Consider the following 26,598-nt stretch of genomic DNA (forward strand, 5'->3'; position numbering starts at 1 on the left):
CAAGGGCAAATGTCTGCCATGGTCCCAAACCATCATGGGCTGCACAACAACATCTCTACAGAGAGATGCAGTCACAGAACCCTCGTCCTTTTAAAAAGATGCATAAACTGAAAACCTGTCAGTGCTTACAGCATCACTGTGCATCCCCACCTTGCTCCTCCGCATTTGAGAGGTTCTGCAGGCACTCACGGGTTGGGTGCAGCCTGCAATTGCATCAAACTCATGGTTCCCTACAAGACCCTTTCCAGTTGTAGGGACTTATAGTAGCACATGGGACGATGCTATGTAATGTAATGTGTCATTTGTATAGCACCTTTCACCATTGATATGGTCACAATGCGCTGTAGTTTGAACGCCCTCTGGGGGAACCGAAGGCCAAGGTATGGGAAATTCGAGGAGGTGCTTGGATGCGTGTGTGCACTATAGCCAATACGAGGATATGAAGGGATGGCCAAGTCCCTGCTAGCCACGTACCTCTAGTTGGCGTGTGGGTGTTTGGAGAGGTAGTCTAGAGGGGGTATGCAAGAGGATAGTTGTTTAGTTACAATTTTAATTTTTTCATGATAGGTATCTGCGTTCTTATGGCATAAATGTTATGCAAAGTGTCATTTGAGTTGTGTATGAAAGCAGATGATGCCACTTCCTGTGATGTCAAGTGGTGAAAGGTCATGTGCTGCCACTTCCTGTGATGTCACTTGGGAGGTGGGGTCAAATCGCATCACTGCGTGTGATGTCATTGTGGAGGTCAAGGGTCGTGTGATGTCACTTCCGCTACCCGTGGCATTTTGGTGAAATGACGTCCCTGCATGCTCACAGGGTATATTTTTTTTTAATTTTAATCTGGCAAACAGCCTCTGGCTGGGCTTAGGCCATATAAATATACCAGGGCCTTGCTCTGTACTCCCCAGTAGTGACAAGTAGGCTGTGACAAACATTACAGCAACAAACTTGAATCACCTGTATTTAGTCAACTTTTTGAAATGTTTATCTGAATTTCTTCCACATGGCTTTAAGGGAGATATGAGGATGGAGCTTCTATTGTGTGTCAGGCAGCTTCCTCAGAGGCAGCAGGCCATTGCTGTTGGCAGGATTAGGATATTTAGAAAAGGCATCATAAATTGGAGTACATTTATAGTAGTTGTTAGAAGAGTAGGGAGAGGTATTAGGACCCCATTAGAGAGTGAGAGTTAAGGTTTGTTTTGCCTTTGAAGTCCTTTGAGAGATATTCAGTAATATGGAGTGGGAAAAACAACACAAGTACCACCACCTGAGGTTTGGGGGGAATTTGGAACAGCAAATATTTAGCCTAAAATTTCTAATGGTGTTGACCGAATTCAATAAAATCTACAATTCGACCACATTTTGTTCAAACAATTTGACCGAAACGACCTCTAAGAGACACCATCTGCCCTTCCTCCACCCCACCCCTGTCCCCCGCAACATTTTCAGCAAAGTTACTCCACTGGCTGTTTCCAGACTGAAAACACAAAGCACTTTTCTAAGCATCGTTGATAGTGGTAATTCAGCATATGCGTACGCAAATAGACACAAAACTCAATTAGTGGGTGTTTAATGGCACCTGCAAAAACCTTACAATGTTGTGAAGTTGGAAAGGTTTTACCTTAAACTTCTTGTGGAGGGAAATTCTCACGCTCAGCTTCCATGTTTATTTCCTGGTAAATATCATGACTGCTCTCTACTGTATCTCTGTGGTACTGCATTTCTTGTGACTGTACATGATGAAAGGGAATTTGGCACCATTAAACATAAGTGCTGGAGTGGGCGGAGCCTACCATTATTTCCTATGGGAATTCAGGACGAACATAAACAGCCTTAGCACTTGTTGGACAACTATTGACTTACTTTTGCGTGAGCACATTATGGCTTGTGAGAGATACACACTCAATTCCGTAGAAGAACGTAACTGCCCTGTCACACACATTATTCAAACGTAAGAAATGGTATATTAAAAATGCGTAATCATGAACCATGAATTTTCTGACAAAGGTCATGAGTAAGTCTGCAATGTATTTGTCTAATCACTCTGAAATAGAACTGCTTGCGAGGCCTGGAAGTCGTCGGCCATATATATCTCTCTGATGGAGATGATAAGTACAGGTTCAGAGGCAGTACTGGTGCCTAGGAATTATTGGGCTGTGGGTGAGGGATTTTTAGTTTTGGTTGAGTTAGTTTGTCTCTGAAGCAACAATCACAGGCTTCCCCATGTTGTCCCCAAATATCTAGTGTCTCATATGCCCCTGACGGTATCTCTAGGACTTTCTAATGGTAGACAAACCAAGGATCCCACAATTCTATATACTCCCTAAAATACATAAATCCTTGACTAGACCACCAGGAAGACCTATAGTGTCATGGTGTGATTCCATCTTAGAACCTCTATCTAAATTTGCAGACCATTTTATGGTTAGGGAAATGGCTCCCTATGTAAAAGACACCACACAGATTATAAGAGAAATTGAGGGTAGACCATTTGATAACACCACAGAAATACTGATCAGCTTAGATGTTACAGCCCTGTATACGAATATACCTCAGAAAGAATCTATGGAAGTGCTGGAAGAAAGATTACTCACTGAGACAATAAATACCAACACTCCAGTGTCCTTCATTATGTGGTGTGCTGAAATGTCACTGATGGAAAGTTATTTCCATTTCAATGGCGCTTTTTATAAACATATAAAAGGCACAGCCATGGGGGCTACTATGGCCCCAAGTATAGCTAATCTGTACATGGAGGCGTTTGAGAAACATTGTATCTACAATGACACTAATCCATTCAAAGATAATATACTACTATGGAGGAGGTATATAGATGATGTGCTCATCATCTGGAGAGGAGATAAAAGCACTGCCAGTAGGTTTTTTGAGTGGATTAACGGGCAAAACCAGCATTTAAAATTTACGGAAAATCTAAGTCAAATGGAAATTAACTATCTGGATGTGACCATCAAAGTGGATACAGAGAAGAGAGAACTGTAGGTGAAACCATATAAGAAGCACACGGATCGCAATGCTCTATTACATTATACAAGTTTTCATCCGGCACATACTCGGGACAATCTGCCCTTTGGCCAGTTTCTACGGCTCAAGAAGAACAGCACAAAAAATGCAGACTACAAAGAAGGTGCCCGTAAACTGAGAAGTGATCTACACAAGAGAGGCCATCCCACTAGGCTGACAAAAAGAGCCATGAGGAGAGCTGAGAATAACAATAGAGAGGCATTACTTGAACAAATCCTAGAAGAGATAACAAAGAGAATATAGTATTTGTGAATACCTACAGTACCCTCTCTAACAGAATACAGAAGATCATCCACCGGAATTGGAAAATCTTGGAAAAAGGAAAAGTGCTGCTGCAGAGACCGTTGATGGCATTCTGAAGAAGCAGGTCGATAAAAGACCAGATCATGAGAAATGATATTACCAAGCAGACCAAAACACAACCGACCTTAACAGAAACATGGGGATTGCGAGCCCCAGAAGGATATTACCCATGTGGGTCCTGCTTGTGCTGTGGACAAACCAAGAAAACAACAGAAATTGACCTAGGACAGAATAATCCTTGGAAACAAAGAGTGCTGACAAATTGCAACTCTTGCTTTGTAGTATATGTGATCTGGTGTCCCTGTAAAAAGATCTACATAGGGAAGACAGAAAGAAAAATCTAAATACGCATCACGGAACACAAAAGCTGCATAAGAAATAGAGTGCATTCTGCCCCCTTAGTAGATCATTTCATTGAGATGATACACAAAGTGGAAGACTTGAGATGGTCGGTAGTGTACTCAGTGAGACAAACAAACGACTCGAATCTTGATAGAAGAAAACTGGCCAGAAAAGAGAAAGAACTGATTTTCCTCACAAAAAGCATAGAGGTAGGCTTAAATGAGAAAACAGAGTGACTGCTCATTAACCTCTTAAAGATAGGGCTATGATAGCCATCTGGCCCGGTGTCCCAAATAGATAAGATGGAGACAATAGATTAAGTGATGAAGATACAAAATAACATAACTAAAGTTAAGTTACAGATCTTGAGCACAGTACTACATGGGTAACAATTTGTCTCCATAGCTTCTCGGTTTTGTCCAATCTGAAGAGATGCTGAGAACAGGGACTCTGAGAGAATTTGAATTGTTAGAAATAAAAGAATAGCGCATAACGAATAGCAAGCCCACAATGAGGGAAAGAATATACTGGATGCCCCATAGCAGGATAACCGTGCCCAACAAATATAGAGCCGTACACAGACCTAATGGCAGCTACTATTACATACTTTCGCCTCCTGGATGTGAACGTGGGATGTTGTGGACCGCAGCGGGCAGAGCCGTGAAGCACAGAGATCGGTGCAGCGCGGAAGCCCATGTGGGGTCGGCGGACTTTGAGAGCGCCGCGAGTTAGCGGTTTGAGCGCGGTATCGGGTCCATGGCGTGTCGGTATGCCTTGCGGAGCCCCCGGAGTCGGAAGACTAGGGGGGCCGAAGGCTACTGCAGAATGACATGCAAATTTTAAAGAGGGCAAGTGGAGTTTGCAGCGTACACAGATCATGTGATGTACTAATCACATGATTAGTGCAAGAATTTAAAAGACGGTGAAAACGACAGATTGGGAAAGCGAAATCGAGGCACCTGGAAGGACTGGAGGCCGAAAAGAAAAGACAAAGGTAAGAATAGTCCATCCATATTTAAAAAGCGAGCTAGTTTGGATAGAGACTGATATGAGATGCACATGTGCAATATAATAAAATCCAGGGCTCTCTGTGTCCCCCCAACTGTAGGTAAATAGAAACTGAACAGAGGACCCAAATAGAAGTATCGGATGATACAGTACCGGCAGAGTACCAGACGACTCGAGATTAGAAGCTGCTATTAGATTGCTTTGTTGTGAAGCAAACAAAGACCTTCTACTCAATTGGGTCAGTATGAGCAGACCTAAGTAGACATGGTGTAGGAAGGCAATAGAATAAAAAATTACAAAAAATAAAATAAAACAGATGGGCAAACAATAAGAAATCTGCAAAATAATTTGTCATTGGTTTCCTTCTAATAGTGGAAGAGCACGGAGGTGCGCTCTAGACGGTACCCGGCAGTCAGCTATCAAGATAGACACAGCAGCACTACCAGATGTATCGACAATAAGCGATAAACCTAGAAGATAGAAAGACAATAAAACAAACAAAGGTAATCTTAGGTGTATGAATCCTAGATAATGAACAGTCTCGAATAATTCTATTATCGGGAGTGACCAAACTGAGACTGAGTAGAGTCAAATATTAGAAGTGTTCTTGCCAAGCAAAATGTGACTGTAACCCTGTAGCTATCGAAATGGAGAGGCGTAGTTTGATAATGGATGTGAAGTAGGAGCTAATGAAATAATTTACTCCGAAATGCTGCTAGTAAAGAAAGCTGGTATTATATAATAGAAATGTATACCCGGAGGTGAATTTGAATACTAAAATTTGAATATCCCTTCTCTTGCTTCCTTTAGTTATCCATTTGAAGGTTGGACCTCAGTAAAATACTAATGGAACCTCATCAATAGTGGATCCTTAGAATGAAAAGAAGACAAACAGATTTGCACATCTTATTGAATTGTGGTATAATGAAGTTTTAACCCCTGAAGAATTTCCTTGTTAATGGTATGAAAGTGTGTAAGGAATGAAACATGTCGGGTATGGTTTGAATGCAGTATGAGAGTAAGCATGGGTGATATGAACATAGAGTGAAATATTTTATGGACTGGGATGCACTTCTCTAGGAGAGAGGAGAGCAAACTACAGATCTTGATGACATTTTTATCTTGAAGAAAATTGTGAAAGATTGTATGACTACAGACTATTTGATGCGCATAGAGAAATTGAAAATCATTGTTATATTTGTTTTGTCAATGAATTGTATGGAGCTATCTGACAATTGCATATAAAAAAAGAAAAAAAGAAAAATTGTTAAAGTGTTTTTTACATAATGTGTTCAAAGAAAGAATAATAAATGACTATTTTTGACATGAACTGGTGTGATATATGATAATATAATGTTCAGAAAGCATATATAAGAGGTACAACCAAGAAGGGATAGTGGGGAAGCAAGTGACCCTTTAAACATAATGGCCCTCATTACGACCCTGGCGGAAAGCAACTGACCTGACCGCCATAGCGTAAATAGCGTTTCCGCCATTGCACGACGGAGTAAAGTGCGGCTAATTCTGACCCATCGGGCACGAGCACTACGCCATGGCGGAAGTGCAAAGTCCGCGATGGCGGAAATGTCCCCAAAACGCCCCTCACCGCCGTCGTACGGCGACCTAGGTGCAATTCCGCCACCCATCATAGCGGTCACCGTAATGAGCGGCAATCGGAAAATACGGTGACCGTAAATATACGGAAACGGAAGCAAAAACATGGTCCCGGAACGGGAAACAGCACGCCGTACACCTATAAAATCAGAATTTCCACACAACCATTAAAAATACTACCCTGAGACACATCCCAACCCGTCATCCACCCTAGTGAAAACAATAACAATGGGAAAAGTAGCGAAAAAAGCGTGCGACCGCAAGCGGCAGGTCCACTTCTCCCGTGAGGAACTCACGGTGCTCACAGAGACCCTCCAGGAGAATGCTGCCGTCGTCTTCTCGACGCAAATGACCAGGACGCCACTTGCGAACAAGAAGGCCATATGGGCCCTGGTGGCACAGCGGGTAAGTGCGGTGGGGACCGCACCCCGCAACCCACAGCAATGCAGAAAGGGATGGGACGACTTGCGGATACGCATACGGGGCATACTATCCGCCAACCGTAACATTGCCACAGCTACCGGGGGAGGATCGGAATCACCCATCAAGTTGACCCCCTGGGAAGAAATCTGTGCCTCCACCATTGGAATGGAGACCATAGAGGGAGTCGGAGGGATGGAGAAAGGAGTGCAGACATCCGAAGAATCAGGTAGGAGTCCCAAATAAAACAATGCCAAATCCACAATGTCCAATCATGTGAAGTACCATGTGTCCACATAGTGCAACAGAAACACATGTCCAGGAGAACGTCCACATACATTGGCCTGATAGCGCACATAAAAAGTCAAAATAAATAAATAAATAATTAAAATTCCTAAAAACACCCTCTACACGTGCAGCAGGCACCCCCTAACTGCAGGCTGCAAAACAACTGCATCCTCAATCCACACAAAAATGAAACCACCTCCAAGGCCCTGACCCAAATCACCCTCAGGTACCACCCCAATGCATATGATACATTGCCATTCCAATTTCCACAGACCCATTAATAACGCTCGCCCTCCTTTACTCCACCACAGGGTCCGATTCAAACGACGAGCTCCAGGACACCCCTACCAGCACACCTGCAAAGAGGGCCAAGACCAACGGCCAAAGACCCTCCACCTCAGCTGCACGGATCAAGACACGGCAGCAGCACAAATCAAGTGGCAGCACACAGGAGGGGACTTCAACAGGCACCCCAGCAGCCAGCATGCCCACAACAGCACCACCACAGGCCCCCCCAATGGATGCCACAGAAGGCACTGCTTCTGGTGGCAGCAGCACCATAGGTGACACTGCATTAATGGCAGCATGCTCCGACACAGAAAACGGTGATGTCGATGTAGGATCCATCCATGACCTGTCTCAATCCCCCTGTTTGTTTCATCCCGTACACCATGAGGATACCACGCAGGGGCACCCACAAGACGACGACTGGCCATCCCCCACAAGCCCTGTGTCAAGGCAACATGAGTTGATCAGCCCCTCTGTGACACCACCGCAAATGGCCATGGCCCAGCAGAGGCAACAGTCCCTCGACCAGGTGATCGTGCAACAGCAGCAACTGGCCACGCTCCTCAAGGACCATGCTGATGAATGTGGGGGTACTAAGGCAGCCATAGAAACATGTACTGAGACACTAAGGGCACAAATGGAGAGAAGCACCGAGAGCCTGAGAGTACAAATGGAGAGAAGCACCGAGAGCCTGAGGGGGGAACTGCATGCGACGTCCAAAGACGTATGTGCTGAACTTGCCGCTGTGCGCCGTGTGCTCACTGAGCTCTCACAAACCCTTAGGGACATGCATGGACGTGAGCAGGCAGAGACATCATCCGTTGCAAGTTCCGTCCAGGGCAGCCCCCAACGTAGATCTGGGAGGAACCTGCGCTCCACAGGCAGGGGTGCCCCTGATACCCGGAGAGGGGGCTTGCAATAGCGTCTGCCCACTGACAATGAGCATCTTTGGACACTGGTGTTCGGGGGGGAGGTAGGAGGGTGGAGGGGGTGTGTTGGGCTTACTTGGGTGGCAGGTCGATGGGGTGTGTAACATAATTTCACATATGCTATAAACATTTCACAATCATCCAATGAGATGTGTGGACATTGATCTTTGTGTACGAGGCCATTATAGGCGTACAGTCCATATTGTGCATGTTCCAGACACACACAGTGCCACAAGTCCCGTGTCCATGTATCAGCCACCAGGCGTGAGTGCTAGAAGCATGAATCTATGATAATCTGACGAATTTCACGGCCCTCCTGTGCCTCGCGGACTCCTTGAGGTGCTGCCACATCCCCACCCTCATCATGACCATATTCAGGTGCTTGCAGTTCTGCGTCAGGGGGCATGGGCACATTTCTACGTAGGCACATGTTGTGTAGCATGACACATGCCATGACCATCTTTGCAACCTTCTCATGGCGGTACAGGAGTGCCCCGCCAGACCTGCTGAGGCAGCGGAAACGACCCTTCAGTAGGCCAAATGCCTGTTCTATGACTACACGGGTACGTGAGTGGGCATGGTTGTAGTCCTCCTCATGCTGGTTCTGTGGGTTCCGGAGTGGTGTAAGGAGCCATCTCTTCAGTGGATACCCGGCATCACCTGTATGTGGACAATAAAGGATGTTTGTGGAATGACATTGCTACGTACGGCCCCCCCCCCCTTCCTGCCAGGTCATTGCCACATCACATACCCCACATTATCATGCATGAAATGAGACTCACCGAGTAGCCAGGATCTGTTCCCTGCGTGTCGCTCCATGTAGCGTGGTATTGTATAGTTCCGCAAGACCATAGAATCATGGGTTGATCCAGGAAATCGGGCACAACAATGTGTAATGATCCTGTTGGAGTCACACACCATTTGTACATTAAGAGAATGATATTGTTTTCGGTTGCAGTACTGGGCCTCCATGGCATGTGGGACAACCAATTCCACATGGGTGCAGTCGATGGCACCAATACAACCCGGTATGCCGCCAAGTGCATGGAATCCCACTTTTGTGTTCGTAATTTCCTGCTCCAAGCGTGGTAGAGAGATGTAGTCGTCTGCGTGTTTCAGGAGGGCATCGAGCACTTGCAATAGTGTCCGTGACAACAGTGACTGTGAAATGCCATGCAACTGTCCGACTGTGTGCTGGTAGGTGCCTGTGGCCAGGAAGTGGAGTACAGACACCACCTTCAGTAGGGGTGGGATGGCGGTTGGGCTATCTATCATGCTGACAAGGTCAGCGTGTGTCATGTCCACAATGGCGGTTATGGTGTCCCGGTCCAAACGGTAGAGGGTGTGGATCTGCTCATCAGTGAGGTTGAACGGATGTGCTCGGAGGCGTGGGATTGCGGGCTGCCTGCGTGGTGGTAGTGGCTGTGCTGGTGGGCCTTGCTGGCCCTGCCTTGCCCTCCTCCTCCTCCTGCGTCTCCTCTGTGCGGCCGGTTGTTGTAGTAGTTGGTGTTCGTCTTCTTCTTGAAGTTGGAGTACTTGCAGTGCTATCAGGTCCCCCAGGGCCAACATCGCTAGTCCTGCCGGTAGCATTTTGGAGTGGGTGTGGTTGTGGGAGGGGGTTGGGTGTGCAATTTATGTGTTTTCAAGCTGTATAGCCTCCACCTGTGGTGATTCATTCCACCTGTGCAAGCTGCAATCCCCTTTGGGCGAGCACGTCCCGCACACAACGCTGCAATTCGACGCATGGCATCTTGCTATTACAATCATGTATTTCATCCCGATGGCAGTGAGATATTGGTTCATATATTCATTCTGCTATGGTCCCATTGTTTCACATACTATCTTTGCAGTCGCGAACAAAGTTGTGAAGGGTCAGTGGAATGTAGTACTCGATTAACGGTGGACCCTCATGCAGCACTGTACCGCGGTTCACCGACGGGCGGGGCGTCCCATGTGTGAGTGAAGCCAGTTGCCATTTTCACACACTGCCGCATTACATGGATGGATTTGTGATTTCAAGCGGTCACAGATGCCTTTTCGACGTGATGTTGCAAATGAGGAATTCGAAGGACAGCGCTTTCTGTTTCCAGCTAGCGGCGAGGAGACGCCCACAGGTCTGACTGCAGATATAAAGTTCTATTGTTTAATGCCCTTGGGACAGGGGCCATGGCGGGAATGTAATGATTGATATGAATGGTATGGGATGCGCAATAGCGTAGTGGACGATAAGGCAGGACGTTCCCAAATACATGTTACTTCACAGCACTAGAATTCCGGGCTGGAGCACAGAGGATTTTGCAGACTGCATTACGCACAGACTCAATGGAAATTTCACATGTTATGTGAGTAAATAATCAGGCGTTTTCATACAGGGATGAGGGAATGATGTATGGATGCATGGACAGATGATTTAATAGAGAGTTTGCCATGTACATGGCTTTTTGGAATCTATCCACTTCCCCTGCGCTATGTGATGCAGGGCTGCCATAGTGGGACCATCGTCTATCTGCCCTTGTTGAACCCTCCCTGTCTCGACGCGCCTTCAAACACTTGTGTCTATGCACGTTACTAATCCCATCTAATGGATTCTGTTTAAACAGACGCATGCACACAAACACTCGTTTGTAATAGTGTTTTCACCTCGATTGATATAGTTATGATTCGCAAGTGATTTTTGGGTGGGAATAATCCTTTTGAGTGGGCTAGCATGCATATGGCTGTGGATTTAGTGTGATCATTGAAGTGAGTAATTCAAATGAAGTTCTGATGCCCATACTATTCTTTTTCATTTCATTTGGGTGACAGGTATCTCCTCCCCTTTTGCCGCTGCCATCTGTATGCCACTCCTGCAGATGGCTTTTACTCCCGACACCTCCTGCTTCGTGTTAATCAGTGGAGCACCATTACAATCTTATGGGACGATCGCCAATGGCCCACATGCCCTTACGCAGTACTAGTGGCTAGGAGCAACATATCGACCTTTCAGCTGGAATAGTGCCTACCTAATGGGACGGCCCTGCGGTTCTAGGCGCTTCCATGTTGGCTTTTTGAACGTGAATGTAGCCCCTGTGTACCATGAAGGAACAGGGCGTCACACAAGAAGAAGCTGGTCATTTATTGCGGATGCAGCCCACAATAATGAAATATATTTTGGAGTTCATGACCTAATAGCTGTATGGGCCTGGTGATTTTGTTGTGCATTAAATTTTGATTATGATATTGACTGTGTAGCGTTATTCTTTGCAAGTAATGTAGCATATTCCTATTTGTGGAGCGATGTATTGTGAGAAGATCTGCTTTGGGTTCAGGCTTCTGAGTATAGTTGCGTGGTACTGTACTGGGCGCGTTTGCCTACGAAGCCCAGTAAGGTCAGGGATAGGGGCTGCCATTATGACTGTTTTAATGATGTCATGCTCATGGGCGGGGGATTAGCTTTTGTGTAACAGATGCCGGTCAGCCAGGTGGATTGGTGGAATGATGTGATTATCAGAATATGGCTGGTCACAGGTGCCTGTGTTTGCGTGCGTTTCTTGGAGGGAGACTGAGGTCATGTCCATTGGAATAGCTTCTGTATTCGTGCCATCTGTGCCCTGCAGCTCCCATTGGCCCCTCTTGAGATGAGCCTGGCTGCTCAGTCACTCTGCCAACTTGTGTGGTACATGCTTATGCTGATGGTTGGTTTGTTTACTGGCAGGAGTACAGGGCTGGTGCAGTCTCACTCAGGATACTGCTTTGAATGTTGCCTTACACTGGTGTCAAGCGATGGGGGGCCTGTTTTTGTTTGTCTCAGTTTTCAGTTCATGTTGCTGTACTTGAACCTTCACATGCCTGTGCTGCATCAGTACGGCAATGGTGCCATGGCAAATATGGATGGCCACTCACAAGGCACTTGGAGCCCCTACATTCATTTGTTCGTTGGCATGCATGGGTGACTTGTACATTTCACTGGTTGCATTGTGTGACTTCATTCAACCTACGAAGAGTTGTGCAATGTGGCCAGGGAGTGGTGTACAGGCACTCAGTAGGGCCTTTTACGGTTGGTTCGCGATGCCGTACTTCTCACCATGGCGGAATGGTACTTTCCGCCATGCTTGATGGCGTTAGGTACATGTCCGCTAGGGTCAGAATTCGCGTACCGTTGCGCCATGGTGGTAATTACGGTTTCGCATGGCGCGTGTGTGCGTACTTGGTGCAGTTAGCGTTGGCGTTCACTACGGTGTCGCTAATGGCATCGTACTTTACGGTGACGGGTCATAATCGCACCGAGCGCTATTCGATGGCGGTATTGCATTTCCGCCATCGTTTTTCGATTTCCGCCAGGGTCGTAATGAGGGCCAATGTGTTTTGCTCAAACTAAAGTCTAATGGAGGGTTGTTTATAAGTGGTCGGTAAATAAGTACCTCCAGTCTCTCTAAGTTGTAGTGGGTATCTCTAGGACGCCATTTTCATATAAATGGACCATGGGATAAGACCTGAATCCCTGTAAGGACAGATTATACTAGACTGTTCTAATGGGACAGACTACATCCGATGCTATAACAGGACGTTTTTCCTCTCAGCCGGGACACGCGAAACAATCTCTCATCTACATTTTCTTTGCACCCATCTGCCAACCGCTTGCCCACTGTACGTCAAGGAAAACTTTCTAAATATGCCTTGAACACACACAGGCTGACTGAGATATTGCAAGGAATGCAAGCTATGTTGGGTACGGAAGGGTACCTAGGCCAGGAGGATAGCTGTGGCACAACACACTCGCTTTGGGAACAGAACAATGCCGTGCAACATGGGCTTGATCTCCAGCTGAGCGCTTAGAAGCTGGAGCAGTCCAGCCCAAAGCGCTATATACATTACAAATAATAAGATACTCGGAGCTGCCAAATGGAAGCAAGGGTGCTGGGACTTTGGAGCAGGAAGAAAGGAAGGAGGTAGCAAGCAACCTCATTTTAGAGTCGGTTTGAAGGAGATTCACCTGATATGGTATGATATGATATGGTATTTATAACGCGCCTGTACACAAGTGTACACTGCGGGGGATGCAGTGATGGATGTGAAGAAGGAGTGTCATGCTCAAGGAGTTGTGGGACCAGTCAGGTGTGAAAGGTATATCCAATCTACTAGTGATCGTGGGTGGGATGCATCTGTTGCATTAGTTCCTTGATTCCACTGCAAACATTTTGTACAATCCTTCCCCGAATCCCTGGATGGGAGAAGTAGATATGTGTGGCCCAGGCTAGCGCTACGAGCAGGCGCTACACAGCGTGCATTATAACGGCATGTGCTGACAAGGGAACACCATGGATCACATGGAATGTCTCATAAATAGAAGGCAGCCCCTCTATGCCAAGGGGCGACTGGTGTAGATGGTTTTATTCATATGTATGAAGACTGTCTGAGTTATTTTAAATGGGGTTGTAAGCAGCACACTCGGGGCATTTTGATACTTGTCTGGTCTGTTGAAAGCAAGGGATGAGAATTTGGGCAGTATTGAGTTCCCAGGCCCTTTCCCCACCCAACCAGAAAAGTCACAGTAATGCCGGTCATCACATAGCTGCTTAGCTGGCAACATTATAATGAAGTCCTATGAGTTTTCCCTGCTTTTTACAGATTTGAAAAGCAGGAATGAACCTATGGGGATTCCAACCTCCCTGCAGGCATCAAAATTAGGAAAGCTGGAGCTTTCCTTTCGGAGACAGAGATCTGGTGTTTAGCTCCATGCCCCATCTCCATAATGGAAATCCAAACAAATTGACACAGAGTGTCAAAAAAACATGTCCTGCAGAGCACAGAGCTTGTCTATGGGTTTACCATCCATGTAATTCCCTCCCTCACTTCAATTAGGCCCTTCTGCAGTGTAACAGTATGAGGCGGGCCTGGCTCTCAGCAGCAAGAGCACAAACCTTTTCGTTTGTGAGCTAACTAGATCTCGGTTAAGAGGTGACATGGTGGCCCTTATTTAAAGGGTGAACATGTAGAGTCAGGAACCTCCATGTAGGAGCCCAATACAGTTTAGGAGTTTTAGCTCTCAAAGGTTTGCCTGGCATTATTTTATGAGATAAGAGCTTTATCTGGTTTAGCCTGTATGGCTAAGTACCCACTCTGTCATTCCTGACATTTTACTGCAAAGACATGCAATCTGGCCTGTCAGGCGTGCATGAAATAGGAGGCCGAGACCATTTGTATATGGGTAGGGGTCCACACTGGACTGCCAAATAGGTGTTAGTGTTTTGAAGAAGAGAACACTGGCAAAAGGAACAAGAGTTGGAGGCTACTTTGGAAGGTATGAGAAAGGTGGAAAGTGGGAATGTAGGGGAAGAGGCAACAGTCGGATTCCCAGGGGGTGAAACTTGAACCAGCCCAGGTCCATTCCAAGATGGCTACAGCAGGAAATAGTGGATCCGTTTTTTCAGCGTCACTTCCCGTCTGCTGTTAGTGTCCCTTTCTTTATTGGAGGTTGCCTGGCGAGTCTGACTCTCCTCATCTGGGCTTTGCTGCGCAACCTCTCTGCGTGGTCCTTGAAACTTCCTGCTCATCATCCACCCCAATTCCAGGTGCTTCACTTCTTCTCCTTGGCCTCCTCAGCAACCCTTCCTTGTTCCTGTACTATTGGCATAAGGGGACATTGCCCTGTGGGTTCCACCATCCTCCCAGTCTTTCCCGCCCCTGCTTCTTTCCTTCTCGCTCCCTTCCCTTCTAGGGTTCCCTCCTCTCCCACTTCTGCTGTAACTACCGTTCCCCTTTCCCGATGTTGCTATTCAATGAGGATGCCTTCTGTCTTTTCCCAAACACACTGGCAACCTGTAGGGCTTCTGCTCGCCATTCTTGCGCCTACCATGGGAGTGCCCGCTCAGAGGTGTGTTTGCATACAGTCATTGCATGGACCGTGGCAACCACCCCCCCTACAGAAGAAGCACATTAAGAAACACCCCTTTAAATTCTGCAGTGAAGCCACAAGAGGCAAGGGGACTTGTCCTAAACATCATCCCACCCCTGCCCCCATGCCTACTACTTCTTTTGGACTTTGATCTTTTGGGAATGTTCACATTGTAGCGGCCTAATTTTTTATGGAGTGGGTTGACTTTGCCTTGACCAGGGCTCCCTTACTTTTTTCAGTAAATCTTGGAACTGCCCCTATTTTCCAGCATCCAGGAAGCTACCAAGGATATGTGTCTATGACCCTTAAGATAGGAGCTATGGCAAGAGTCAGTTCTGGGAATGCGTCACATAGAACATCTGGAATCGGATAATACTGTGTTATTTGTGTTGGCACGTTAATCCGTGCAACACTACAGGTCTTGTGCCTTGGAACTTGACAGGAGGGACCCGTGTCTTGAGTTGGACAGTGTCTCCCTGTGACCTCAACACAGTTATCATCTCAGTCTCTCTCAGCAGCAGTGACCAGTGCCGGATTACCCATTAGGCCAAGTAGGCACTGGCCGATGGGTCCCACTCCGTTTAGGGGCCCAGCGACAACAGATCAAAATAGAACCCTGCAGATAATTAAGATCATTTTGCGAGGGGGCCCCCAACATTTCGACTGCCTAGAGGCCTCCACAGGGTTTAATCCGGCACTGTCAGTAACTCTTCACCTCGTCATTGTATCCTCTTCTCCTGTTCAGCTTGTTCTTCGGGGCAACAGGTACCCCCAGCTTTCCTCGCTGGCTGATGCAGTCACAAGTCACCATGACTCAGCAAAACAGACGCCACATTTATTTCAATGCCCGCTCCAAATCCTCATGTTTTCCACTGCAGGTAAAATCAAATAGCCCTAAGCATCACGCATAAGGGCTACACCTCTGTGAATGGTAGGCTCAGGTACAACCCTGGTAAAATTGTGAAAAATCCATATATATGTATGGGAATTTATACATTGATACTTAGCTTGGAAAGAGCAAAGCACTGTGCAGGAAGGATAGACACAGTTGGATGTGGAGTGTGAGGGACGGAAACCAGATTGAAGTGGAGGCAGACGTTAGAGAAACAATTTAGGGGTGATGAGGTGCTGTTTCAATGGTAAGGTCCCCCGACAAACAAAACATCGTCGCTATATGAATGTATAAATTACTGGGGCTTTGTTCTGCCGTGTTGGGGATTGTGGTGAGTTGTCTGAACTCCCAATCCTTGCGTGTGGGTGTAACAAGCCACCAGGAAATGGGCTGTTCCGGGCAATACCCAGAGTGCATGCCAGAGGGTGGAGGTGCAGGAATCCTGCTGGCTGGCAGTCGTCTCAAAGACATAGTCATACCTTAAAGGCTGTTCTGCTGCAGAGTTTTGGCTTACAGGACTACATTTCCCAATGAACACTGCGGGACATGATGATGGACCAGGGATCAGAGGAACAGTCGGAAAAGAGCAAGGAACTGCTCTTCCATGAACACATCAAGTTTGCATGTCTCGAAGAAACATTAGAGAAGTCTTACCCTTAGAAGAGCTAGCAAATGCCACTTTGCAGACTGGGAGCTCTACAGGGCCTGGCATGGTCTGTGTCATTTCAGAGGAGCTGCAAGCGTTGCAGAACTGCTGCGAGCATCAGTGGGAATTCGATGATGTTGCTCCATGCCGTTACCATCTTTAAACCCTGATAGAGTCACACCAACGACCCAAATCTCATAAAATAATTAACCAATCTGAAAGCCCTACGAATACGTCTGAAATTAGGGTTATTAAGACCAATGCCGAAAATAACCAACCAGCAATGAGAATTCAAATGACAATGAGGAATAGCCAATCCAGGTTGAAATTGGAAACCAAGACACAGTTCGGGGACTAAAAAGGAGACTAGGGAAACTAAGAAGGTGACAGACTCCAAGAAAAGGCAGACATCACTAACTGTGCGTGAGTTTAGGGCCCTTTATGAACATGCACGTAATGGATGGGATCACACAGAATAACTCTCAGTCCACAGAACTGAATCAACTCAGGAAGATCGAAAAGTACTGCTTTATTAACAATTATCTATAACAGGGAGTTTACAACGAACATCAATGGACTTACGCTCAAGTCCTCTCCGTGATCTTCACACAAATCATAGCTTTTATATCAAAAATATGTCAGAGGATTCCAAGATGGCGGCCGAGCCGGGCAGACGTGCGTGAGCGTAGCTCCGTCCCCCAGCTCGGGCCGCGACAATAAAGATACAAAATAAAGCAGACGCCGAGCCCTCCAAGACACGCCTACCGCCCACGGGAGAAGAAGAAGGAGAGAAACTCCTCCGAAGCGTTCACCTTGGAAGCGACGGAGTGGAACTCAGGACCCGGCCCGAGATGGCCTTCCCGCCGGCGCCGAGGCCCGACAGAGCAGAAATCCTGAGCCCGCCGATGCATGTGGCGCCCTCGGAACAGCACCCGGACCTTCTGCGGAGAGAGACCCAGCGGAGAGACGAGGGCCCAGGTAGAGGACCCCGCCCCGACGAGACGCCGGAGGAGCAAAGCAAGCGGATCCCGGAGGCACCACAGCCCCAGGCGAGAGGAGGACCGGGCGCGGGAGAGAAGATTCCAAAAGCGAGCAGCGGGGAACAGCTGAACGAGCGGTCCTTCCGGACGCACAAAACCCGGTACGAGGCGGGGGGAGAGCCGGGGCAAGAGGCGAGGGGTGCCTCCCCCCCCAAAACTAAAAGGGACCGAAAATAGGAGCCCGGCGCTCCCCCCTCTCTCCCCCAAAGAAATAGAGACACGGTCTCCCCCCACAAGGCACCCCTCCAGAAGGCATAGAAACAGGGAGGAAGCCCCTCCCTACTACCGCTAAATCAAACCAAGGGGGGTGCCTAACAGCCCATCGAGGGACCCCAGGCAAACTTAACAATACCAAAACAGTGAGACCAGAACCCAGGGGAAGAATCCACATAAGACCCAAGAAAAGAACCATATCGCAAGATCGGAGAGAGAGGCAACTTAGGCACAGACAATCTAGCCAGGGCAGGTGCCTATCGGAAAGAGCAGCAGAGCCCCGGGACAGCCGAGGAATCGATATCACTAGCAGGGTTTAGAAGCCCCTGCGAACAGTTAGAGGGCATGGAGCGAAGGCGCAACGCCAGAGCAACCATAGGGCCCAGGGCCCTCCTCAGGGACAAAGTTGGGGGGGTGGAAGGGTGGGGGGAGAGGAGGGAGTTCAGGGGAAAGTTGGGAGGGGAAAAGACTTAAACACTGGTACGGCTGCATACCACAGCGACCCACAGGATAGTCCCAGTAAGAAACTACAGACACACACAAAAGAATGGGGCTGAAAATTCTAACATACAACATAAGAGAGCTGAACACGCCGGTGAAGAGGAAAAAAAATGAACACTTCCTACACAGAGTGAAGTTCTACATAATTTCACTCCAAGAAATGCACATTCAGAAGAAGAGAAAGAATCAACTCCAAATAAGAGGCTACAAACAAATCATACAATCCAACGACGAGGAGAAAAAGAAAGGAGTACTCATTGCCTTCGCGAACCATCTTCAGGTCCAAATCATAGCAACATTAACGGATAAAAACAGCTGCCACGTCTTTGTAAAGACCCAGATAGACAATCGCAAACTAACCATCGCAACCCTTTACGCCCCAAATACGGGACAGGAAGGATTTATCAAAGACACGGTCAACAAATTGGAAAGCTTTGCGGAAGGAGAAGTGATCCTGTCAGGCGACTTCAACCTAGCTTGGAACCTAACAGAAGACCGATCGAATCCTAAAAACTCCCATCAGGGTACCCCATCAGCAACGCTCCAACAAGCAATGCAGAACCTGGCACTAGAGGATGTATGGAGAAGACTCAGAGGCTCAACAAAAGGATATACGTATCACTCACATGTACATGACACAAGCTCCAGGATCGACTACATATGGGCTACCGGAGCCCTAGTCGGAGAAATACAAGATATCGAAAAAGTCATAATATCACTCTCAGATCACGCACCACTACCACCCTTCACAATCGGCGAAAACCATTGGGACTATGGCGCTGGACGCGGCCAAGAGAAATAATACAAGACACAGTGGCTAGAGAATCAATCAGAGAAAATATAGAGGAATATTTTTAACACAACGATACCCCGGATGTCTCCCCAAGCACCACCTGGGAAGCCTTCAAAGCAGTGATAAGAGGCCGAATAATATTGTTGAAAGCACAAAAAGATAAACTCTCATACAAATGGGAAGATGAACTGGGGAAAAAATTGGAAGAAATAAGAGAAGAAATGACCAAGAACACCTCCAGGAAAATAAAGAGAGCATATCGACACATCCAGAGCCAGATAGACCTGATAAGGACCAGAAGAGCCAAAACGCAATTACTGCATATAAAACACTGGTACGCGATGAAATCAAATAAAGCAGATAAACTACTAGCATGATAATTAAAAGGCAGACGGCAAGAGCAAACCGTGAAAACCCTGATAGACGGACAAGCAACTAAGAAAACACAGACGAAAGACATCAAAGAAATATTCCGAGACTACTACCAGAACCTGTACACCTCTCAACGCCTGAGCAAAGTAGCCCAGGAGGCATTCCTATCAGAGATAACTCTCCCAACAGTATCACAAACAGAAAAAGAGGCTCTCGACGAACCGATCACAACAGAGGAGGTGGCAAAGGCAATACGGGACCTCCCGAAGAATAAAGCACCGGGCCCAGACGGCTTCACCGCCGTGTTCTATAAAACATACGCGGAAATCTTAACTCCATATTTAACCACTCTATTCAACACTTTCAAGGCTACAAACAACATCGCCGCGACCATGAACAAAGCAAAAATACTAGTCTTCCACAAAAAGGGGAAGGATCCAGAAAAAACAGGCTCATACCGCCCAATTGCCCTAATCAATGTCGATGCCAAACTCTATACAAAGGTCCTTGCCAACAGACTAGCTCCCCTGCTCCCCAAATTAATTCACCAAGAACAATCGGGATTCATCCCAAACAGGAAAACCCACAACAATATTAGACGAATAGTACACCTCATAGAGAAGACGGGAATCATGGAAATCCCCTCGGCAATAATCTCGTTAGACGCCAAAAAAGCATTTGACCGGGTAGAATGGACAATGCTATTTGCTACACTACGGAAAATGGGCATGGGTAAGGACTTCATAAACATGATTCGGGCCAATTACAACTCACCGATGGGCAGGATTACAGTTTACGGGGAACTATCGGAGCCCATCAGAATAGGAAGGGGCACAAAACAAGGATGCCCCCTGTCACCCATACTATGCGCAACCTTCCTAGAACCCCTCCTTGCAAAGATCAGAGCCGCCCCAGACGTAAGGGGCATAGAAATGGGAGGACATCTGCACAAGACAGCGGCATATGCGGACGATATGTTGATGACCGTGGCGGACCCAAGCAACACGCTCCCCCTCCTCATCCAGCAGAAAGACAACTATGGGAAGATCTCGGGGCTGAAAATAAATAAGCAGAAATCGTCAGTAATGGCCCTGGCGGGAGACAAAGAAGAAATATACAAGACGACTAGAGACCTACAACTACAAACGGCTGAAGAAGGAGTGAAATATCTGGGAGTAACGTTAACACCACAGATCAAAAACCTCTACAAAGGGAACTACCCCAAACTCTTAGAAGACGTAAAAAGCGATTTAAACAGATGGAACCCGCTGTCAATCTCATGGTGGAACAGAATAACAGTCATCAAAATGACGATCCTACCCAGACTGCTGTACCATTTCCAAGCCCTCCCCATCCGGATTCCGCCGGCATTTTTTAAAGACTCTCCAAAACAATCACCAAATACATATGGCAAAATAAAACACCGAGATTGTCGCAACAGGCGCTTACAGCACACAAACTAGATGGAGGTATGGCACTCCCCCACTTTAAGAAGTACTACGAGGTGGCACAACTTTGGGTCATACAGGAATGGATCACGGACACCTCAGAGAAATGGTGGGAGGCACAGGATAGAGCAGTCGCAAGATCAAATCTGCGCCACCTCCTATGGAGGAAACCCGAACATCAATATCGAAACATCGAACTAAGCGAAGTCATGAGTACCACCATGGAAGTACGGAACAGAGCAACCAAGAATGGAATCCTCATGATAGATCCCGCACCTTTTATACCAATTTTCGACAATCCAGACTTCCCCCCAGGAATGGTTAAAGGATCATTTCAAAAATGGCGCAAAGCGGACTGTACAAAAGTGGGAGATATGCAGGAGGGACATCAGATCAGGACCTTCATAGAATGCCAGGAACTGCTGGGCCTCACGGATAGGGACAGATACCAGTACAAGCAGCTCCACCATTGGCTCACAACGCCAAGAATAACAAAGGCACTGACAAGGGACCTCACCCCTTTCGAGACATATATGATGACTCAAACGGGTGAAAAGAAATTTGTCTCCTCTCTCTAAAAGTTCTTAAATGCCCAAGAAGAAAACATCACCTGGCAGTACATGAAAAAGTGGGAAAAAACCCTAGGGAAACAAATAACGAGGGATCAATGGACTTCCACTAGGCAAATAATCCCGAAATGGAAAAGGGCTATACAAACGAGGGAAGCCTGGATCAAAGTAATGATTCAATGGCACTATACGCCGGAGAGAATCCTAAAATGTTCCCAACAACACAAGGGAAATGCTGGAGGGGATGTGATTCCATGGGAAATCGGAGACACATATTGTGGGACTGTAAGGAGCTGCAACAATACTGGGGGGATGTGAAAACTCAGATGCAGAAAATCTACAAGGGTACGGCTAACCTAGGAGAAGAAGTATGGATGTGCGGCATGTGGACCCCCCAAGACAAATCCCTCACAAGGACACAAAAACAAAACTTTATGGGCTTCCTCATTGCAGTGTGGCTAGCCATAGCACAAAAATGGAAACAAAAGTCTCCTCCAACCACGCAGGAGTGGCTACACAGGATCTGGACCTACGTAGCAATGGAGAGGATCACATATAATATTCAAGGAGACAGACAGAGTTTTGCCACAGATTGGGGTGACGCCATAGACTTCCTGCAAAGCGACTACATGCTGCAATGGTGCCCCCACAATATCCGTATTCTAGACATGTTCACAGGCTAAGAGACACGCATCAAAGGGTCGCTGGGTCAATGCAAAGATGTTAAAACCGGTGGGAGGGAGGGTGTGGGGGGGGTGGAAGGGGACAATGTTGAGTCCCGATGTACATGTTTGAAGAAATGCAAATAAAAATATTTTGAAAAAAAAAATATGTCAGAGGTGATGTCATACTACGTGACAATAATGAAAAACCTACAAAGGGTTGGGATTGGCTTAAGGGGAACCTCTAAGTATATTTCTTTATATGAACTAGGACTGTGATTGGCTGCTCACTGTCAGGTGGACAACATATGCCTACCTCTAAAACATGTAATCTTCAGAAACATTAGATACACAGTTTCTCATTGGTTTTCAAACGTATAAGGTCCTTCGATGTATGGACTAATATGATTGATTGGCACCCTTGTGCCACGTCTAGACCATTCGGTTCCCTTAGCAGCACGTAAGCCCAGACCCACGTGCAAGGAGATGGGGCATGACACTACCTGCCCACCCAATAGCCCAGCATCTCTCATCACCCATGCCTTCTGCCATGAAGATTGTCTTTGAACTTGGCCTTGCAAAAGTATCCTTGTCTTTATAATACATGGGAGTGACAGCACTCACTATCATGTTCTGGGACACTAAGTTCGAACTCTATTTTCATCCTTGGCTCACATGACAGGAGACCACAATTTGGACAATTTTGCAGGTTTTAAATGCTTTACACGAATTAAACTTGGCGCTCTTGGTGTTCTTTCTTTGCACCTTAACAAGGGATGATTCATCCTTTGCATGTTTTTTCCTTTCCAGAATAGATAGCTGACCTTGGCTGCTTCAGTCCTGACTCCAGGCCAGACAACCTCACCATGCAGCTCCACGATTCAGCTTGTTCTTGATGCAACACAGTGTTTCCCCTTCCCTCTTCATGGGTCCTGGCTTACTAAATTCATGACACAGATGTCCAGCTTCTATACAATGGTGGCTTCGCATGCATTCTATTCACTCCATATAGCCAGCTTCTATGATGACTTAGTCTACTTGCGTTTCAGCATCTGCACAATTGTTGAACGCTTGATTTTCTACAGCACTTCATGCATGTGTAATCTTCTTCATTGCATTTAAAAGCTCACTTGATTCTTTACTTCATCATTAGTTTCTGTAAAATCCATACATCCCCTTCACACAGTATCTTGGGACGTCGTATATGTATCTTGTGATGTCACTAGCTTCTTCCTTTGCTCTTTTCATATTCCTTCAGGGAGTTTCTCCCTTAGGTTGTCATCACTTCGGGGATACATTTGTTAGGGTTGTCTCAATGGATATCTTCTCTCAAACGCACGCTGCAGTATTGGCACAACTGCAGATGTCAAACACGGCATGATCTCAGGTCTCCAACATATCGGAGATAGGGGGCAGGGTTTCCAGCAGAGGCATGCAGCTGCTCCTCTACAGACTCATTTGAAATAAGGGGATATTTCTGTAGAGATAAACCCAAGGAGGATTACACCCTGGAGGAAGACACAGGTGCTCGTAAGCAGACTGGAAGCAAGTACACCACAGACAGTCCAGCCTTGGAGACCCTGTAGAGAAAAGATAACCAGAGTGTGCTCCTACCTAGAAGGAAATTGGAAGACTAAAGCCAGAGGCCATCCATCAGTGATCGTGAGGTAAAGGATGGAGAACATGAACCCATGGCAGGAGGGTAAAACATTAGCGGCTGCCTGACAAGGACCCTTTGGCCAATCCTTGGAACATTTATGGCTACAGGACCTATCAAGGTTAGCAGTTGGAACTTTCATTTGGCCCTCTACATTGGAAACGTCCGTTGTGAACAAGGGTGTCTCAAGGGGATGCAAGTGCTCATAGGATTGGGCACTGAACTTATCATGTGGAGAATGCACTGCTAAGGTGCCATGCACCTGAGAGGAAACCCACGTTTGTGTTAAGATCTCCTGGGCACTTTTTTTTTTAGGAGAATCTGTTTTTGGTTATTGCATTTCCCTAGATCTGTAGGCTTTGATCCAACCAGTAGTTGCCAAATCTGTAAAGTGTGTTGCGAAAGCACCCACAGGCAGTGCCACTTGTGTCATTACTCAGACTTACTACAGAAGGTTTATAGTCATAATGTAGAAAGTCAAAATGTAGAAAGTCAAAATGTCGAAAAATAAATGTAGAAAAAAAAATGTCACATTTTATTTTATGATGTTTTTTATTTGAAATGGGGGGGGGGGGTTCCCCCTCTAACCCCCCTTTTTTTTCTTAGTTTTTGTTTTACCCATTTTTTTTTATTCCCGGACCCCAAAATAAATATATAATTAAAAAAGAGGGAATTCGACATTTTTTTTTTCTACATTTTTTTTTCGACATTATTGTCATTCTACATTTTATTTTCGACATTTTGACTGACCACCCTACAGAACCAGGGCTGGACTGGGATCCAAAAGAGGCCCTGGAAATAATTATCAAAGGGGCCCCATATTACACATTTTCAGCAAGCCCAAACCTTTTCATATGGGAACATTTGGAAATACCACACAAAAGTGACCCAGGGTGGACAGGCCTACCGGGAAGTCTCCAGAGTTCCCCATATGCCTGTCCACCCCTGAACAGAATCAAACCTTCCTAAGACGACTTCCTGTAATGAAACAAGAATGGGGAATCACTTGGTGAATCATCAATATAACGATAAGCACGAATTGCTTATCGTTATATTGATGAATTGCCAAGCATCGGATGCCTGATCCGATGTCTCCCATCATCAGGCTGAATCTAACCCACTGAGAGCAGTATTTCCTACAATTTCTATTCATACGCAACACTTTCTTACTTCTAAGCTCCCTGTGCTTCATTGGATTGCCTTAATTCGTTAATTGAACTCTTTTCTAACTGGTTACTGCCTTCACTCGCCTCCCGCCTCGCGAGCAAAAACATGGCGACCTCGTCTGAATACTCGTGAAAGCTCCCCCTGACTTCCTGCTATGCGGGCACTGCAGCTCCTGACTTGCTCCAGCCCTTGACACCCATTGCATTTGGCTGCCGCCGCCCTCATCGGCGCCCTGCGAGGCTCCGACTTGGTTCCTACTACCCTCGCTGCTCCAGAGGCTCCCTCCGCCTGCCTTTACCTGAAGCGTCTTTCGCCTCTGCAATCGCGCCCCTGGCGGCTCCTGTGGCTTGCTTCATCTGCCACGGCCCCCGCTGCTCCTTTGGACTCCTCCATCAGCCTCCAGTGGACCGCTCCACCAACCATGGACTGCTGTGCCTCTGGCTGCCAAGGCCCCGCTGCTTCTGTGGTCTGCTACATCAGCCTCTTGTGATCGATCCATCAACCACAGGCTGCTGTGCTTCTGGCTGCTGCGGCTCCCACTTCTCCTGGGACTGCTTTGTCACCCGCTGACACTGTGTCAGTGACCTCTTGCGGCTGCAGCCCCTCGGCTTCAGTGCCTCTGCTGGTGTGGCCCCCGCTGCTTCTAGGGTCCACTCTGTCAGCCGCTGACACTGTGTCTGCAGCCACCTGAGACCACAGCCTCCGCAGCTTCAGGGCCTCTGCTGCCATTGCCCCCACTACTCCTGTGGACTCCTCCCTCAGCCTCCAGTGGCCCGCTCCACCAACCGCAGACTGTCGTTCCCTCCAACTCTGCAGCCGCGGCCCTTGCAGTGATCCAGTGAGTGCTCAGGTTCCAGCCTCTTGGCACCGCTCTCCCAGGCTCCACAACATCCTTGGCTCCGTAAGTGCTGCGTTCTCCACCCCTGCAGCTATGGCCCTGACGGCTCCTGTGGCCTGCTCCATCCGCTACTGCCTCCTGTGTGTGCCGCCTCTGGCTACCGCGGCCCCCACTGCTCCTGTGGACTGCTCCCTCAGCCTCCAGTGGCCTGCTCCACCAACCACGGACTGTCATTCCCTCCAACTCTGCAGCTGCGGCCCTCGTAGTGATCTGGTGAGTGCTCAGGTTCCTGCCTCTTGACACCTCTCTCCCAGGCTCCACACCATCCTTGGATCCATAACTGCTGCGTTCTCCGCCCCTGCAACTACAGCCCTGACGGCTCCTGTGGCCTGCTCTATCTGCGACTGCCTCCTGTGTCTGCCGCCTCTGGCTACCACAGCCCCCGCTGCTCTTGCGGCCCACTCCTTCACCACTAATACTGTGCCCGTAGCCTTCTTGCAGCGGTGGCCCCTGCATCTCTAGTAGCCCTCTCCTTCTACCACGGGCCATTGTGTCCTCCAACCCTGCTGCCCATAGCCTCTTGCAGGCGCGGTCGCTCCAGCTCCAGAAGCCGGCTCCTCCTACCATGGACTATTGTATCATCCACCTCCATTGCTGCGGCCCTCTACGAAGCCTTCCACAACCTACAGCAG

The sequence above is a fragment of the Ambystoma mexicanum genome, chromosome 9, assembly GCF_040938575.1.
Source record: "Ambystoma mexicanum isolate Mex_15411 chromosome 9, UKY_AmexF1_1, whole genome shotgun sequence".
Lineage (NCBI taxonomy): Eukaryota > Metazoa > Chordata > Amphibia > Caudata > Ambystomatidae > Ambystoma > Ambystoma mexicanum.